Below are 19,167 nucleotides of genomic sequence, written 5' to 3'. Positions count from 1 at the left end.
TCTCTTCTCAGAGGGAGCAATGGATCCCTCCAATTGTAGAATGGTTGGCTGAACAGACCCCCACTCACCCCCATCACCCTCATTTCCTCTGCCAGAAAGGTCATGCTGACCAACTGTTGGACCTGCCTCTGCCAGCTCCACCACCACTCCTCTCTGCAGCCTCCTCTTCAATCCAATCCACCCCCTTTCAGGTGAACAGATGAAGGAATCTTTGGGGCATCCTGGTATGCTGTGCAGAGGTGCTTTTTTTTTTTTCTTTGTTATGAATGTCTGATTAGTTATAAATCAAAGGGGAGAGAAAAAAGGAACAACTAATGGTCCTTACCATGATGCTGACCTTAATCCCAGTTCATCCCTTTTTATTACTGAGTAGTATTCTACCCCAATTTGTTTATCCATTTTCCTGTTTATGAACATTTGGATTATTTCCAGTTTGGAGAAATCTTGATGAAAGCTAAAAGGAACACTCTTATACAAGTATTTTTGTGGACATATGTTTTCATTTGGGATTCTGAGGGGGAGAATTACCTAAGAGTGCAGTTTCCGGGTAATAGGTAGATGTGTGTTGAGGTTTATAAAACAGTTTTCCAAGATGGTTGTACCACTTTACATTTCCATCAGCAGTGTATGAGCATCCCAGGTGTTCCATATCCTCACCAACATTTGGCATTATTCATCTTTTAAAATTTTTATCAATTCTAGTGAAGTAAAATCTTATCATGGTTTAATTTGAGTTTTCCTAATAATTGATGATTATTCATATATTGTCTTTTGTCTTCTGGCCTGTGACTTCTGATGAGAATTTGGCTATTATTCTTACAATTGTTCCTTTACATTCTCTTTTTTTTTTCCTTTGGCAGCTTTTAAGGTTTTTCTTTATATCTTGGATTTTTAGCCATTTTATCATGATATGCCTAATTTTGTTTTTTCTCTGTGTTTACCCTGCTTGGCATTCACTTAGCTTCCTGGATCAGTGGATTTTTGTTTTTCATCAAATTTGAGGAAGTTCAAATATGTTTTTGCCCCATTTTCTCTCTGCCCTCCTTCTGAGATTCTAATTACACAAAGGTTTGTTTGATTTTGTCTTACAAGTGATTGAGGCTCTTCTCCTCTATTTTTCAATCATTCTTACTCTCTGTGCTTTGGTTTAAATAACTATTTACCTGACTTCAAGTTCACTTCTCTTTTCTAGTGCAGTTTCTGATCTGCTACTAAGCCCATTAACAAAGTTTGGTTTTCTGATATTCCATTTGTCAGTTCTAGAATTTCTAATTATTTTTTCAGAAGTTTCATATCTCTCCTGAAATTCCCTATCTTTTAATCCATTATAACCATCTTTTCCTATAAATCCCTTAACATACTTATCATAAATATTTTAAAGTATTTATCTGTTAATTTCAGCATCTGTCTCATCTGTAGGTCTCCTTCTGTAGAAAATATTTTCTCTTGAATTGTAGGTCATTTTTTACATCTTCTTTGCCTGTCTAATAATTTCTGATATTTTCCTTTGTTTTATTGATATATAATTGATTCACAACATTTTATAAGTTTAAGGTATACAGCATAATGATTTGATTTACATACATCATGAAATAATTATCACAAGTTTAGTGAACATCCATCATCTCATATAGATACAAAATTAAAGAAATAGAGAAAGATTTTCCTTGTGATGAGAACTTTTAGGATTTACTCTTTTAACAACTTTTGTATATAAAATACAGCAGTGTTAATTATATTTATCATGTTGTACATTACATCACTAGTACTTATTTATCTTATAACTGGAAGCAATAATTTCATATTTTAAATTTGACAATATATTTTATTGATGAAGATGCACCATGGAGATTCTGGATTTTGTCATTTTTGTTTAAAGAGTATTGAATTTAATTTTAGCAAATACTAAACTACTGACAGATTATCTTGTGTCTATAGAGGCTTGGCTTTAGTGTTTTATTAAGGAAGTGCTTGCTTTGATTCTGCCTTTAGTTGCAAAGATACATCCCTTAGTCTTGAGGTATGGCCCTTACTTCTAAGGCATGATCCTTCTGGAGTTTTAATGGGAAGCCTGAAGTGTTTACTAATTCCTTCTAACTTGGTAGGACTTGAACTCCAAACTCTGTCTTCCCAACACTTTGCCTACTGACATCTCTGCTCAGCTCTTTTGCTTCCAGCTGTGCATTCTACTGACTTCTGCTTGGAGTCACACCCAGCACATTCATAGTTTTAGTGTCAGCCAAGAATTTGAGAGGAATTTTTATGCACATATGTGCTCCTTTCTCCCTAACTGCCTCCTTTCCAGGATATATCCCCACTTAATTTCCAGCTGTGCTAGCAACCAAAATCTGATCCACTAAGGTCAATTCTTTCTGTCCCTTATTCTCATGCAAACTAGGGAGTGCCCTTAGGGGAAAAGTTGGATAAATGTGAATCTCACCTGATTTGTATCCCATATTTCAAAGATCATATCTCCTTCAGTGTCCACTTGCTTTTGTTCTATCTCCAGTGCTTTCCAAGAGACTTTTTTTTAAGTCTAGAATTTATAGTTGTCATTGGTGTGAAGGTCAGTTCAATACAAACTACTCTGCCATTACCAGAACTGGAACTCCTCTAATTACCTTTTCGTTATTTCAGACACACTTTGTAAATAAATGAATGAGAAGGCTTATTCAGGAGCTACCTCTAACACTACAATTGTGGTTCCTGGTTTATTTTCTAGCACATGTCTTCATAAACATTACATAACTTCCTCTGAGTCATTTTAAACCATTGAAAAAATCTCACAATGAAGTGTAAACATAAACCCGTTTTGAAGTACTGCAGAACCTCATTCAATATGTCAGCCTTGGCTGCCCTGAGTTCAGTTTATGTTTCAGGGGAAACAAGAGCAATTCTTCCATTGACTGGGAAGTCTCCAACCACCATATTCCTCAGCTATATCATGTAGCTTGTGGAAACCTCTTAGGCACATACACATGCCCACAGTTTATTATGTACTTACAGCACTCATTAAAATTTCCACAAAGCACCAGTAGGTTAACTGTTCTTTTCCAGAAAATTCCATTTTCTGCATAGCTTTTTTTAAAAGCCAAAAAAAAAGAAAAAAAAACCCCTTACCTTTTGAAGTTCAGTTGTCCCACAGCTTAAGTTCATGTCATCTAAAGAGAACAAGCAGAAAACATCCAGCTTATTGAACTGTGTGCCTCAGCTGAATTCTGCCTCCCACCCTGGTCACTTTGGATTTTAGAATTTCACTGGTGCTGTAAGTTATGAATTTGTATATCTCAAAGCTAGGAACTATTTTAAGTATTTATACCTGTTAATGTATTTCATCCTCACAACAGACACATTTTACAGTTGAGAAAGTGGGCCCAGAGATTTATTTATTTCTGCAAGATTACACCCAAGTGTGATCATACCCAAGTGTGTTATTTCATTCAAGATCAAGGGGCCAAGCTGTGACTTGAACCTATGATCTGTTTTCCTTCTTATTGACTGGATTCTGCTACTACTCAGATCCTGTTAATGCCCTTATCCCATTTGTAATCTGTAGAGGGCACAAATGGCTAGTGCCAAGACCTACCACCTCTTTGATTTTACACTTTCTTCCTCAGTGTTTGTGTGGTCATTCTGCCAAACTTCAGTCGTGCCTAAGTGTTTCTTTCAGGATCATTACCTTCATCTTAAGAGCTGAGGTGGCATGAATCCATCTTCCTTGGAATGGCCAGAATCTGAATGCTTCTTAATATAGTGTATCTAACATATCTCTATTGTCTTCTCCATTTCAGGCATTTCCTAAGTATTGAGGATACAATAAGATTGCTGCTGCCCTTGAGAATCTCAGGATCTACAGGGAAAGAAATATATGTAAATATACATGATCAGATGATAAAATTCTGTGGTAGACACATGAGCAAAGAGCTGTGCAGTCACAGAAGAGGAAGCAATTAAATCTGCAACTCATTCTGTTTGGGGAGTTTGGGGAAGGTTCTACATAAGTGTTTCATAAACCAAGTCTTGGAGCATGCATAGAAATAGGCTAGGTAGATAAGGTTTGGAAGAGCTTTTGACACAGAAGGAACAGCATGTTCAAAGGTATAAGACAGAAATGAGCATGTCTTTCTGAAAGAACAGTGAGAAAGACAGCATAAATGCATGAGAAGGAAAGTAGAGGATGAGGCTTGCTTGTGTTAGCAAACAGGAGACAGACTGTGAAGGAGTTTGTTTTATCATAAAGGAAACAGTACTACAATTATCTGTAATCTACAGCTTTATTTCATCCCAATTCCTTGACCAAACGCCACCTACTCTTCACATCACACACACACACACACACACACACACACACACACACACACACAAACACGGACACCACGGTTCCTTCAGTCTTCTCCTTCCCTCTAGGATGAATGTACAACTTGACAGGAGAGTATGTATTTGTTTAGCCCTGCTGGATTTAATCATGAAGTTGACTTCAAAAATTCTTCATAATTTTACTATCGCCCATCCAAAATGGATTTGCCAAGGATCTCAGGGAGAGATCAAAGTGGACAAAAAACTAAAAGCTTTAGGGAAATATTGTTCATTATTTTCCTTTCCCCTTCTCTTTTACCTTCCTGCTCCCATCTTCCTAACAGAAAAAAAGGGGAAGAATCTTTTTAGAACACATGATTGGGTTTATGCCAAATAATCTGTGGCGCATGCTTATTCAATCTGGGCATAATTTATCTCTGTGTTTTATTTAATGTTTATTTCTGTTAAGAAATAGGGTGTCAGTTTCAACTAGCTATTGTCTTTTTTCTTTGTGCTATTTGTAAAGCCATCTGCCCTTTGCCACAACTGAAAGGCTGAACTGGGCCTTTTGACTTCTCTACCTTCCCAGATGTGTAGCTTCAGATTAAACTGAGGTCCAGAATAAATGTTGGTATAGGCTCCCTCTTCAAGTCTCATCCTTTTTTTCCAGAAGCTAATAAATTCTGAAAGTGTTGCCATAGACGCTACTGAAGTCAGTCTCTGAAAAAAGATTTGGTGTGTCTGACTTCTCGTTTGACTACTGTAATCATAGAGAAGAGAAATAAAATGAGGACAGAAAGGGCAATTTCTGACTCATTCCATCTCTTTTTCTCTCTAACTAATGTATGTTTCCTACCTTCCTTCGATCCTTCCTTCCTTCCTCCCATTTCCCCCATTTTCTCGTTCTCTTTCTCTCTCTTTTTTATCTTTTGCTCCAATCTCTTCTCTTCCCCCTTAAAATTTTTTAAATCACATTTCAAAGGAGAATTTATTCATTTAAAAATAAGTTGAATGTTCACAATGCACCAAGCTCTGTAATTAGTACTGGGTTCAAAACACAACAACACACAAAAAAACATAAACACAGAGCAAAAGAAGCAAAATAAACAGAGTTCCTGCCTTCAGGAAGCTTCCAATTTAGCCCAGGGTAGTAACAAGCCAATTAATAACAATGTCAATTTGAAAGGAATTTGATGCTCTATATTTCTCTGTGGTACATTTGACATGATTTTAGTTAACTCTATGAGATTTCTACAGTTTCTTAACTGTAGAAATCTCATCCTCTCTGCATTTCAATTTGAACTTTGTCTAAAGAACACTAAATTAGAATTGTGACTTAGAGGTAGATTATCTTTAAATACTAAGATATTTTTTCTAAATTTAACATATTTTCTACTTTTTCTCTTTTCATTAATTTTCTGTGTTTTCCAAAATGTTTATGAGACACTTCTATAACTTTAATAATAAAGTTATTTTCTCATTATAAAACCAGTAGTGAATATTCTTACAGTAAAATGTAAACAATGTTTTGCTTTTTCTTAAATTCATTTCTTCATTTAATAAAGTACTATGGATTGGCTACTAGGTGCTGGGCATTATTTTAGGTCCCAAGGATTCTGTGGAGAACAAGGCATGCATGGTCCATATCCTTATGGTTTTGTGATCTAGTGGGTTTGTAGGAGATGGAGAGCATTGAGTGAGAAGGTTAACACTGGTTTTTGATGTGTTTTATGGAGATGGGCATCTTTCTATGCCAACATGAGTTAGTTCATCATTTTTCATAGCTGTATCATTGTCCATAAGATGGTTATAATAATTATAATAAAATGAATAATAACACTTATTGAGTGCTCACTGCATCCCTGACACTGTGCTGAGTGATTTATGTGGTTTATCTTACTAAAGTTTCACTCATAGCCACCAATAGGTAGGTTATATTATTTTCCCTATTTTACAGGTGAAAAAACAGGTTTATTCAAGTGAAGGATCTTGATCAAGTTCTCACAGCTAGATAGAACTAAAATCTAAACTGGGTCTTCTAACTTCAGAGCCTTCAAACTTCTCTGCTGTGAACGTTTCATAATTTAGTTATAAAAATACTTTTTAATAAATAGGCTATTTCCGGTCTTCCCATTTGTAAATAATGCAGCAATGAATATCTATGTACAAATTATCATGTAAACTTGTATTGGAATTTTTGAATTGAATTGGAATTAAAATTTTTGAGTTGAATTTGTATTTTTGGTTTAAAAGAATATATGCAATTTTTATACATATTGTCAAATCATCCTTCTCAAAGTAACAGTCCTGAGAGTTCAAATAGCCAACTTACTCTTTTAAAGCAACCATTTTTGAGAATTTCTAATTCAATTTTAATCAATGTAGTTTTATTTAGAATGTAACAGTTAGGATTAATTAGAAAATAAATGTAAAATGCACGAAAGCACTTAATAAATGTTACCTATCATCATCATCACAACAAATCAAAAGCTCTTGTTCTCATTATATTTATTATACTCCAGGGACTGGACATGTTGCAGCCAAAGCTTAATAAGTTTCAGTGATAACAGTTAGGGTCAGTTCTATTGTCCATTGTCAATCTTCATATTTGAAATATTTCAAAAGTTCAGATTTTTAACAGGAGGATTCGTGAACCACATTCCTAAGGAGGGTTACTTGCTCCAATACTTTCAGCAGAATGATTGGGCCACATGCAGATTAATTGTGAGTGGTTTATCTTGCTCTTCTCAAAGCTGTGATGCTTTCTGCTCTCTTTGTATTCTCTCTGACTACAGCCTCTGGGTTTGGTCCTTTCCTTATTGCAACCTGAAGGGGAACAATGAGTCATTGGATGACAATAGTGAAACTTCCCATGTAAAGCTAATAAACATCTCTTAAAGCAAAGCTAAGGAGCCACCACCTGTTTACTCATTCCATATTCGCTATTGTATAAACCACATAAACTACGAGAAGCAGAGATAAGGTCTGGAATTTCTTTTACCACACGTATAAAACCTCATTTATTATTAGCACCTGTAAGGCATCTTAATCAGTATTCATTCTTTTGAAACTCTTAAGTTGAGAAAGGTAAGTTAAGTTCCCTGCTTGGTCTTGAATTTTTTAAATGAATCTTTAAAAATTTTTCAAAATGTGTAATTTACTTAAATTAAAAAAAATAATATTTTATTGAAGTTGTGGACTTAGTATTAAGCTTTTGAGCTTCAGATTTCTCTTTCATGAAAGAGAACATTTTATGAGAGATCAACAGTTCCCCTGCTAACATGCATAACACAGAGATAATAAAGTGTAGGAAGCATACAGGCATCAAGGTGAAGAGAATGGCTTTAGAGGAAGGTAGATCTACCTTAGTGAGAAAATGCTTGTCCCCTACAATTAAAGGGAAAGGCAGGGAGTTTACAGCCAAAGGGGGAGAGTGTCATGAAAAGGAGACTGTCTACTCATTTACAGTAGCCGAGACATGGAGGCAACCTAAGTGACCATCAACAGATGAATGGATAAAAAAGATGTGATATAGATATACAATGGAATATTGCTCAGCCATAAAACAGAATGAAATAATGCCATTTGCAATAACATGGCTGGACCTAGAGATGATCATACTAAGTGAAGTAAGTCAGAGAAAGACAAATATTATATGGTATCACTTATATGTGAAATTTAAAAAATAGTAAAAATGAACATATTTATAAAACAGAAACAGACTCACAGGCATAGAAAACAAACTTATGGTTACCAAAGGGGAAAGGGCGGGAGGGATACATTGGGAGTATGGGATAAACAGATGCACACTATCATATATAAAATAGATAAGCGACAAGGATTTACTGCATAGCACAGGGAGCTATAGTCAATATCTTATTATAAACTAAAATGGAAAGGAATTTTTAAAAATAATATAGATATATGCATATATAAATGTATAACTTTGCTGTATACCTGAAACTAACACAATATTGAGAATCAACTATATTTCAATTAAAAAAAAAAAGAGACCGTTTAAACGCTTGGGGTATTTTTTGCTGTCATTCATGACCCTCTCTGACCTTCCCCCTCCCTCCTCTTATGTCCCCAAACTTGGCGATTTGACTGTTTCACTTCTCAACAAGTTATGTTGGTATTATATAGAGAGAGCCTTAATTAAAGTTTGCATGTGGTGAGTGAGAAAGAGAAGGGCATTTAAACTCACTGAGTCAGGCCCTGTTAGGAAAAAAAAAAAAAAAAAAAAAGGTGTCATAATGACACAAGGAAGAGAAGGGAGGTGCAAAAAGCCATTTGGTTTGAGCTCCATTAACTCAGGCCAGGGAAGCAGTAATGCTGAAGCCCAAGGGGGTGAGCTAAGGACAGGCTTTCTGCTTTCTCTCTCAATGTGCTCGGTTTTATTAGTTTAGGCCAGGCGGCTGCTAACATTATTTTAATATCTATTTTGTGAGTGATTATGTTGTATGCATGGGCAGGGGGTCAGGCGGGTCAAGTCTTTCTGCTCCAGACCATCTCTGCATGATCCTTTTGCCTTTAGATCTTGGTGAAACTTGCCACCTGTAAAAGCAGACAACCTAATGGGAAAAAGAGCAGCACTTAAAATGCTGTTTTTTCTCCACCGCGCTCAAGTGTAAAGAACGTTGTAAAAATATTTCAAACTGTATTTTTTATTTTGGTTGTGTTAACTCTTTGTTTGACCATCGTCACCATTTTCCCACAAAATTTACTTTCGGTAACCAGAGATGTTTTGGATAAACTGAATATTATGTCTGCAAACAGAGGGAAGCAGTCAGAGAAACCCTAAGGGAGGCTTGCTAATGCTCTGATCACTTAAACTCATCTGTCATATCACACAATGACCACAACTTTGGAAAATTAACAAACCTGTCTATTTTTTAGGGGCTCTCTTTCATTTCTGTTCGAACGAAACATTCATGAAATTTGGACCATCTCCAAGCACAACTTTTATGATAGCCAACACCCAAAAGAAGAAGGGAATTAGTCTAGATTTTAATCCTAATTTCTTGTCCAACTGCCTGTGTGACCTTGGGCTCATCATTATGCCTCAGTGACTCAGTTTAACTTTTCAAAGAGCCTACTTGCCTCACTCTTTGGAAGACTGAGCTCACTTGTTCCCTATTATTGAGAGCTGTTAGATTTTTAGGCAGGAATCATGGGCCCGTGATAAGGTGAGGGGGAGGCAGTATAAATGGCTCACATGCTTCTACTCTCCGAACCTCGGTTTTGCCTAGCAAAGTCTTCACTCTAACCAGCAGGGACTCAGGGCTGGTGCAGAACCACAGTCTGGGGATGCACATTTAGTAAGAAGAGCCACTGGCCTCACTTCTTTTTAGGTTGGATGTGGGCCTTGATGCTGTAAAACCACTTCAACCTTCCATCTAACCTCTCTGCAAAGCTCTCTGGATGTTTATTCCTTTAATCACTCAACAATCCCTTGTCAGACCAGAATTCTTCTTCAGGCATTGCACAGAGGTGCTCTAATGCCCCACACCAAATCCCTGCTCTCATGAGCATTCTACCCAGTGAAGATAATGTGTGTGCAATAGATGAATACATACAACGTGAAAGAAAGCTTAGCAGGATAAGAAAATGGGAAAGTATGTCACCTCTGATGACAATAAGTAGAGACTTGCATTAAGCGAAAGACTGAGCCATGCAGAGCACTGGGTAGGAACATTTCAGGAGAGGGAAGAACAGGCACAAAGACCCCGAGGTGGGAAGTGTTTGGAACGGCCACAGACAGCAAGGGGTCTGTCTGTCTTCACTCTCAACGTGCAATGTGTGGAATGTCATAGTCTGTGGAAAAGCAGAGTGAGTGAGGAGGACAGTGGAAGTGGATGAGATTAGGGAGGTAAACAGGGGCCAGCTGGTAGGGGGTCTGTGGGAAAAGTGAAGCACTTTGGATTGGATTTTGAGTGAGACGGAGGAAACCAATTGACTGTTGTGATCACAGAAGTGTTATGATTGATCTGACTTTGTCTTAAAAAAGACTACCTTCTGCTCTGTAGAGAATGGACTGAAGGGGTCAAGAGGGGAAGCTGTGGACTAATTAGGAGTATAATTTAGTGGAACAGGTGAATGATAACAGTGATGTGGATTAAGATATTAATACCAAAAGTGGTGAAAAGTGGTCTGATTTGGCAAGCATTTCTAATGTTGAGGTAAAAGGATTGATGATGGTTTGGGTGTGGGATACAAGGGAGAGAAGTCGAGAGTGACAGCTGAGTGGTAGGTGGGTAGTGGTGCCGTTGCAGAGAAAGAGCATCATGAGGGAAAAATCAGTGAGCTTGGGGGCTTCAGTGACTAATGAGAAAATCCAAAACTGTATTTCAGGTATGACTTACAGGAATCAGTCTGAAAAGTAAGGTGCCTGATTTTTAAGGTGAAGATAATTCGTAGTGGATAAAGGGTTAAGGATGGTCTCATGTGGGCCAGAGATGAAATGGCCTGTTTTATAGGGAGGAAGCCACATCTAGGCAGTGACTCTTGGATAGTCACTCTTGGATGAGGCTGATCATTGCCTTTGGCCATTGTAGCCAATAGTGACCACTGGACCCCAAAGACCCCAAAGACTAGAGGTTGACCTCTGGTTAGGGTCTTCAGTATCTGGGGTTCCAGATGCTGTTCTAGTAGCAGCTTGATCAGAGGTGAGATAGGCCAACTGACTCCCAAAATCAGGAGGTCCTGCCTCCTACCATCTGCCTTATCCCCGGCCCCTGGTGCGCCTGATTGCTCTCTCCCCAGGAAAGCAGCAATGAGCACTCTCTCCCCAGGAAAGCAGCAATGAGCACTAGGTCTTCCTGCCAAGTAGGTGGAATGAAAGAGGCAGAAAAGCCCAGAGTAGGCAACATTGAGGGCTTTGGCGGTTCGTAACAGGTAGAGGCCCACGCAGGGAATTTGCAAGTAATTTCCACCATGGGATGGAACTAGGACAGGAGGTTAAAGGACGTTAATTTGTGTGTTTATTCCTCCTTCATTCTTCTCCTTCCATTTCTTGCTTTTCGTCCCCACTCTTCTGTTCCTTCTCTCCCTTTTCCCTTCCCCTCTTCCATCCCTTGCATTAAGCACTTCTACTTTCAGCAAACATTTGTTCAATGCCTGCTGGGTACCAGTCACTGTGCTAGGTCTTGAGGACACCTAGAAAAAGCATAGGCTTGACCTTCCTGCAGCTAACAATTTAGTGGAGGGAATTCTCCAAATTCTCTCCTGGGTCATTGGAACAGGCAAAAGAGTTGAGAGCGGGCGCCACACAGGTTACTTGACCACCCACATATTTGGAGTCTGTTTCAGTGTAAAATATGAAACCACCCTGCTCTAGGCTTTCTTTGTTCTCTTTTATGTTTCTGTTCAGTGAATGATAGGGCTTCCTTCTCTGCAGGTTTATTCAAAGTCTTCTCAGGCACACCATCCTGAGGCTCCATTTTCACAGTGGAAGAAATTGACCTATGATATGAAAGGACATTATCCTTGGCTTGTTGCCTTATAAGAAAATCTTCAGCTTGTTTTTTTTGAAGAAAATATTTTTATTGCTGTCCTAGGCAGGAAAGTATAGTGGCTAAGAGAATGGATTCCGGAACCAGACAGATCTAGTTTGAATCTAGGGTCTGGAATTTAACAGCTGTGTGATCTTGGACAATTAACTTAGACTTTCTTATCTTCAATATCCTCATCTGTAAAATGGAAATAATAATTACACCTGACTCATGGTGTTGTCAGAGATATCAAATAAGACGGTGTAGATGAAGTATTTGGTACATAATTAACACTCAATAAATGGCTCCTCTGATTTATTAAATACCAAATCCACAAATGCAGGGTTTTCCTGTGCCTCTGTGTCTCTTATCTCTCCACATGTTTATTTAATATCAGTTGCTCAATAAACTCATTACATGTGCCCAAATTATCTTGTAACTCCTCTCACAGAATAATCACTAAGGGAAAAAAATGCAAGATGAAACTAGGGGAACCACTATAAGTGTGGGATTACCAGCCAAGTACAAATCGATCTCAGTTACAGGGGTCCAATCAGGAACAGCGATTTGGGGAACACTGTGATCATTGCCTACCCTCAGGAGGAAAACTGCTCCAACACACATTAAATGTAAGACTTAGGTTTTGGCAAATAGAGTTACTTAATAACAAAGGTCCCCAAAATTTTCACTGGAAGTTTAAAAAAATGCTTTGTATCACACATTTTGGTACTGTTGAACTAAAAATGCTTTAATAGATTTGCAATGGCAAATGGATTTCTTAATGTGCCAATTCCACTAATGGGTAGTAGCTTGTGGGAGAGCTGTGATGAAAGCCTCTGAGGTTTCACACTGGATCCATGCTAAAGAGTGCTGGGACCCATTAGCAACATCTTACATGGGCATAGTCATGGGGAATGTTGGTACGAGTGTTCTGGGTTGTCATTCCTAGTGTATACTCTGCTGACCTGGGGACATTTTCAGTTTTAGTGATAGTTAAGGTGAAACAAAGGCATCTATTTATCCTAAACTCTTGTTAGGTTTTATTGTCTTGGGTGTTTTGGGGGGGGCATGGGAGTCATTTTGTTTTTGCACAGATTTATCCCTTTAATAGAAAATACTTTTGAATCTGTGTTCTGATGTAATCTAGAATTAATTAAATTCAGAAAGAAATATAAGTACATTTGAGACATGTACAGGAGGGGTAAAGCAGGAATAAAAGACAGCTACTCTAAAGGAGAAAGTGAACTACTAATCCAATGGAGAGAAACGTGAAGTGGAAAAGAATAAAGACTGAAATAATTCAAAAGAACATGCTCAATATAGGGGACAGAAAACAGAGCTCAGCTCAGAGTTACAGGTATTTTCAGAGAAGAAACTGGAGGGAAATCAGAGTAAAACATTTCACAACAGAGAAATTTCTTAAGTTGAAAAAGAAAAGAAAAAATTTGAATCTCAAGGTCAAAGTATATTGCCTTGGGGGAAAAATACTAATTTTAATGTTGGTTAGGTACAAAATCATGATCTTCTTTATATTTTTATATGGGTGAGCTAATGAACTGGTAGCAAATACATCAGTCAAGGCAGAATTATTAAAGCACTCGAGCAATCAGTCAATCTTACAAAAAGGAAGAATTCATTGCAAATGTCAAATAAAGCAAAAAGTAATTAGAAAACATTTTTTTCTAAAATGTTTTATTTTTGTTTTATTATTAACTTTCTTATTGACAATTTACCATAAGCTGGATACCCACTTGATTGGGGTATTATCAAATGAACTATTATGGTCGAAATATCTACTGTTCCTGAAATTTTATATAAATATAAATGATGATAAAAACTAAAAATAAAATAAAATGATGATACTGGGCTGCCATGCATTGAGTACTTACTTCTACCAACTTCTATACTAACAACTCCCCACGTTTATCTCATTTGTGCTTCATAGCTAGCCAGTAAGATTAGTATTATAATCTCTATTTTAAGATAAAGCATGTGGGCTTTGAGAAACTAAGAGTAAGAGACAGGATTCAAACTTCAGTTTGATTCTGAAGCTTGTGCATTTTTAACCTCAATAACATTATGCTATCTCTCCAACTGGAGTCCCTGAAGCTAGGAGGGATGAGCCCTGGTGGCATGAACCACAGGAAAACTGGGGTGATTATCCTTTAGGAACTTATTACATCTTGAGGGCTCTCCTCATTGAAACCAACCACTTTTGCCCCAATGAACTAACAAATTAGCATGGCCAATCTGGTAGGGGGTACATATTACCTTATTGTGTAGCTCTTGGAAAAATAAACACTCTACCTGCCGCTTTGTTGAAGGTATTGCTGTATGAGGAAGCCCTGCTCCTTTATTTTCCCTGTCTCTGGGTTCATTGATTGGGAGTAAGAGAGAACATCTTCAAAATTCCCAGGGGCACAGAACTCTCCAGGCTATGGAAGAATGCTCACACTGAAGCCATCCATTTAGCCACTCATTTAGGAATTTATTTCCTGCTAAATCCACCTTTTCTGTGCCATGGAAGAATTGAGCCAATTCTCAGTCTCTTTGGTATTTTATCTTCTCAAATTGTACTGGATCTGAAGATTTACAAAATTGCAGTATGATATCTCTGTTTAACCCTGTTACTTATGCATTTATATATTTTTATCGTCACTACTGGACACAACAATCCTTTAATTTGTTAGAACATGTAGCACAATAAAATACATGTAGCATCTTATATGGAGTTTTTTTTTTTTTTTTTTTTTAAACTGTGTTGACTGGGGGAGGAAAAGGGACTGGTAAATACTTTTATATATAGTTTTAATAACATTCAACTTTCTGTAAGTCACCCCTCCCCCACCTTGATTTCACAGTGGCTTTGGAAAGAATTTAAATCTGATACCAAATCACGGTATTAAATTTCCAAAGTCCCCAAATTCACCTTTAAATTCCTTTCATCCTTCTCCGCTGGATTATGACTTTCATCCAAGAGTTTCCCCACTGCTCTGTGGTCCCCAAATCAAGAAAACCCCTCTTTCTGTTGAACTGATGTTTTGGCCAGTAAAATAAAATTTGCCTGGCTATTCGTCTCCAATCATACTAACCATAATCATATGATTAGTTTGAAATGGAAAGGACCACCCTTTACTTGGACTACAAGAGAAACATTCTCTTTAAAAAATAATAATAATAATGAAAACAAACAAAATGTAAGGAAATAATGGGGACTCTTGCCCCAGACTTGTGTTTATAGGCCCTGAAAATTGGGGCTGAGGGTTGGTTGGGGAACAAATAGTTTATCAGTTTTGCTTAAGATATTGCCAAAGCATTGATTTGAATAATTCTTTAATGTGGTTTTGGCTTTTTATAGGCACAGTTCTGGTGATATTTTTCTGAGTATTTGAAACATTTACTCAGAGCCAGTGGAGTGTACTGTCAGCAAGATACACAAATGGTTCCTTCAACAAATATTTACTGAACTCTCACTATGCATCAGAAGGATATTATGCTAAGCCCTGGGGAATATCTTGATGAAGAGAGACCCACTCTATACTATGATGGGCACTTCTATGGTGCTTTTAAATAACTTACTGTGTTATGCTTTGTAGAGAAAGAAAAAAAACTAGATCTTTTTCATAAATGTCCATAGTAGTTTAATACATCTGATTTATAGCAAAGAGTAGCTAGTATCTTGGTGGGCTCTGATGCTAAAATACCAAACTGCTGAATAAAAATGAGTTTTCAAGGCACAGCTCATCTCCAACCTGCTCTTCAAAATAATAGAGAACTCCCAGATTTGCACAAGAGGTGAAAAATTCAGATGTGACCAATACTATGTCAAATAACAACAACAAATCCCATATTTTCTGCCTTTGTATGTGCATTTATATATGGGCATATTTTAGTGTTGGGGAACTCATTTCAAATGGAATCCTGTAGTCACACCGTGAAGATGATCAAGAGAGGCTGGCAGTTTTCCAGTTTCCTGCTCCCGCCTCTGCTCCACAGCACTTCTGACCACATCCACCCCAGACAAGTCCATCCCCTCTCTGATTAAGACCAAGTGCCCATGTACAAATCTTTCCTGGAGTAGGAAGTCACTTAAAACTCTCATTTTTCAAAGGCTTACTAAGCAAGCAAAGTAAACAGGGAAGTTGATTGGATTAGTAAGGTTGAAATTAAGCAAATTAGTTCCCAACTCTTCATAGTAGCTACCCAAGATGTCAACAAAGCAGGGATCAGTGTCAATAATATTAAAGCAAGGCTAGCAGTGCTCGCTACAACACAAATAATCCAGTGGCATAGAGAAAGTTGCTCCTAAGCTCCTGGATTCTAAAGATCTCCAAGAAGGGAAATAATTTTTGATCTTTCTCTCTCTGAGTATTCCAGATTGGGAACTGGGAAAAGTATTGCTATTAAATAATATTAATAAGAACATAGATAATAATGATGATAATGATTTCTCTGTCTGGTCCAGTGTCAAGTGGAGAAACACACTCTTAAGTGTTTGCTTTGCTTACTTCACCAGTCCCATGTATTTCCTTCCACCCACATTTTTGCTGTAAGCTAACAGGTATTCTATAGAAGAAATAATTCTTACTCACAAAGTGTGTAATTCCATCCATAAAGAAGCCCAGCTCCCTGCAGAAGCCTGGGTTTCCCGATGGTTGAGATGTACTGATGACGCCTCAGATTGTACCCTCTCTCTTGATTGAAAGCAGAAGGACCTCCCCTCCTGCCTGGCCTCCTCACTTATGAACAGTGTCGATCCATTTCCTGTTCCCCTCTGTTAATTCATACCAGGACAGACACAAGATCAGAATGAGGGACCCTGCATTTCGGCACCTCCTTGGAGTAGCGTTGATGGGAATAAGTGTTTGCAGACTGCAGGCTCCTGTTCAGGCTACCAGAGGATGACTTTTCAATTCTTAGTTAACAAGTTCCATCCCAGAAAATAGCCACTGTACACCAGCACTCTTCAATATTGGTGTTGTTTTATTTCTCCGCTTGAAGTAATGACCACCCAACCATTATCACTCCCAATTTAGAATGAAATAAAGAGCACCTAATCTGGGTTTCAAATGAGATGCAATTGTCCCTTTGTTCTGCTGAAATCAATCAGAATTTTGCCCAAAAGGGGGGTTTCAGGTTACTACAAGGAATGTGTTTCCAGGGGTGTTTGCTCTGAAATAAAAAATGTGATAATCATTACATGGAGAGCCAATGATTATACACATTTCCTCTTAGAATCACAGAGAAAAAAATACAAAGAACATATCAACCTCAGGAAAAAAAAGTATCACTGAATTTCTCTCTGGTATTTTAAGGCACCTGGTTGGGGCCTATAGCCACACTTCCTTTGAATGCTGCTGTATTTTAACATCATTGTAACCCTGATTGAATCTGCCACACTGTTTTGCTAAAAGTGATGTTGTATTTGTCAAGACTTTTTTTTTCTTAAAGTGAAACACGCTTTAGCAGAAACACAGCTGAAATTATTTGTCAAAAATGCAATATTACATTCTGTTTGTCAAGTATATTCTAACTTGTAAGAGACCGTGGATTTGTGTTCTAGGGAAAAATCAAGATTCAATAGAAAATAGAATCTCTGAAGGCAATTACAGGCACCATTGTGTATATGATCGTATATGTTATATAATCTGTACTTAGAAGGGGCATATGCCTGGTGCTTCAGAGACAAATATTTCAAAACTTAGTAGGTTATTTTCCACTATACATTCTTAACTTCTTCGCTAGATCAAAGCAAATGGCCCCAGAGGTCAGGCACTTTCACCTGCTCGACCCAAAAAAGGTTTTCTTCTGCTTATTTATGCCCACAATATTATTTTAGAGACCAAGTGAATCGATCTTTAAGGCTATTTGCCTATCAAGTTGGGATGCTCTAAAACTCTGGTAGAATCTACCCTCAGATTTTACTCCCCGAATCTCTGTTCCCCTTCAAGTCCAAAGGGATTAATCAAGCAAAATGGATCAGGCTGGTAACTCTGAGTTGCCATGGCTGAGATGGTAGCAGGACACCAAAAGCTGCTTGCAGAGCAATTAACTTCCGCATCTGTCTCCGAGATGCTTCAACAAACGTTCAAAATTCTGAACTAAACCTTTGCAACTTCATGTGATTCTGCTCTCAAGAAACCCAGGACATTGTTTTGGACACTCAGATTAAAATTCAGACTTACTTTTCTCTATATACTTTTATTCTCATCCTTGACTAAACACAGGTGAAGCCTGCATAAGCCCTTCTAGAACATCCAAGCCTAGATGGGGAAGGGAAGCGAACTAATGTTTACCAAATATTTTCTCTGTGTGCTTGGCCCTTTGTGGGCTATCTCATTATGTTATCAGGAAAAACTCAAAAGATAGGTGTTTTTATTCCCCATTTTGAAGATGCAAAAGCCAAGCTTAGAGAAAGCAAGCAAATTTCTTCAGGCCATTTGTTAGTGGCAAAGCAGGGATTCACATTCAGCTCTGTCCCACTTCAAAGACACACCCTTCTCCTTACCCTAGCAGCCTCCCAATTCATGGCATCCACAGACAGCCGCAAAGGAAGAGGCTTAGATAACATCTGGTAGAGCCCACAGTGTTTGGCCTGAGGAGTCTGAGGCTTCAGTGACTCATCTAAGGCTAGCAGACTTAAGACTAGATGTAGTTGACCTTGCCACAGTGACTAAGCAGATAGTACCATTTAAGGACAAAGCTGGTTTTAAGAAATATGTCCTGCTGACCTCAAATGTGGTCACTGACTGTACTTTTCTGAATATTGTTGCTGCCAAAATTTCTAAACTGTCTTATATATAAATCTATAGAGAGAGATTTATTTTTCCTTGATGAATGCAGTTGATACCTAACAGTCAATGAGAATTTTCACAACACTCCATAGTTAAGAACTGAACTTTTTTTTTTTAACATCTTTATTGGAGTATAATTGCTTTACAATGGTGTGTTAGTTTCTGCTTTATAACAAAGTGAATCAGATACATATACATATGTTCCCATATCTCCTCCCTCTTGCGTCTCCCTCCCTCCCACCCTCCTATCCCACCCCTCTAGGTGGTCACAAAGCACCGAGCTGATCTCCCTGTGCTATGCGGCTGCTTCCCACTAGCTGTCTATTTTACATTTGGTAGTGTATATATGTCCATGCCACTCTGTCTCTTTGTCACGGCTTACCCTTCCCCCTCCCCATATCCTCAAGTCCATTCTCTAGTAGGTCTGTGTCTTTATTCCCGTCTTGCCCCTAGGTTCTCCATGACATTTTGTTTTTTTCTTAGATTCCATATATATGTGTTAGCATACAGTATTTGTCTTTCTCTTTCTGACTTACTTCACTCTGTATGACAGACTCTAGGTCCATCCACCTCACTACAAATAA

Source organism: Lipotes vexillifer, unplaced genomic scaffold (assembly GCF_000442215.2).
Source record: "Lipotes vexillifer unplaced genomic scaffold, Lipotes_vexillifer_v1.1 scaffold457, whole genome shotgun sequence".
NCBI classification, from domain to species: Eukaryota; Metazoa; Chordata; class Mammalia; order Artiodactyla; family Lipotidae; genus Lipotes; species Lipotes vexillifer.
The sequence above is the reverse complement of the archived record's forward strand: the minus strand, read 5'-3'. Positions refer to the sequence as shown.